This window comes from Varanus komodoensis, unplaced genomic scaffold (assembly GCF_004798865.1).
Source record: "Varanus komodoensis strain SLA01 unplaced genomic scaffold, ASM479886v1 scaffold58, whole genome shotgun sequence".
NCBI classification, from domain to species: domain Eukaryota; kingdom Metazoa; phylum Chordata; class Lepidosauria; order Squamata; family Varanidae; genus Varanus; species Varanus komodoensis.
In genome coordinates, this window is record NW_025336197.1 from 3,784,450 (window position 1) to 3,785,763 (window position 1,314).

Sequence of the window (1,314 nt, forward strand, 5' to 3'; positions counted from 1 at the left end):
GGGCCACAAGTCTCATCATGCCTCACCAATGGCTATGCTGCTTAGTGCTGGAGGGAACTAATCTAACAACAGCTGGAAGGCCACAAATTGCCAAGCCCTGCCCTGCGTAACAAAATAACCAAACACAACCCAGACATTACAAAGACAATATTCAGGACCTACTGCCTGACCGTTTTACTCTCCTAGAGTTAACATACTTTAACAGAAATAACGTAAAGACTGTTCACAGTATGAAGCTGTAGTTTCAGAATTAACTAGCAAACTTGGGATTTTTTCTCTTTTGAAAAGGAATTAGACATTAGAGAACGCTTCTTTATGTTATCTTCTAGAATTACTGCTCTCTTTCACTGTCCTTAACTCGAACTAAGGTTACAGATCACTTTATTGATCTCATGAAAAAGTCTATAGCAGGGGTGGCCAAACTGAGGCTCTGGAGCTGCATGCAGCTCTTTAGTTTATTTTGCAGTTCGCCACTCACTGTTATGGGCACCCACTTGCCTCTCCCTGCTCCTCCCACTGCTGCCACTCGCTGTCCAGTGCTTTACCCCTGGGCACCTGCTTAGAGCTCACAAACATCTGACATTTACCATATGTGGCTCTTCCATTGAGCAAGTCTGGCCACCCCTGGTCTATAGCCTACAAAATATCATGCCAATAAGTGTACTAGTCTTTAATATACCACCAAACTATCATTTTCTGCTACTTGGTAACTTGGAAATTATCACCACTTGAATGGAACCTTCATTTTCATTCAATGGAAAGTAACCTTCTCCAACATGGTGCTCTCCAGATGTTTGACTGCATCCTCCCATTATTACTAGACAGCATGGCCATGGTGCTAGAGAATGATGAAAGTTGTATTCCAACACACCTGGAGGGTACTAGACTGGTGAAACCCATAATAAATTATGGCGTAACATTTTAACAAATTACTATAAGCATCCAATACTTTGTGGCAGGCAAAGGGCCATCTCAAGAGTTACTGCATTAATTCCTATGAAGAACCAAATCTATGCATTTTCCTAATTTGTTTTGAACACCTCCCTCCAGTGAAAGAAACTGAAAAGTTTTTGCGTCCATAGCATCACAGGTATTTCAATTTCTATCTCTATCCGTCTATACACATACATACCAGGGTCCAGAATGGGTCAAAGTTCTGCTTTGCATTAATAAGCTAATCATAAGCAGCATAAAAGATGTAGCTTTATATAAAAAGCTAAACTTACACATACAATACAAAGTATGTGTAAGATATTATGCATATCAAAACACTACATTTCTAGCTAATGTCAGATATCTTCACAAGTCATGACA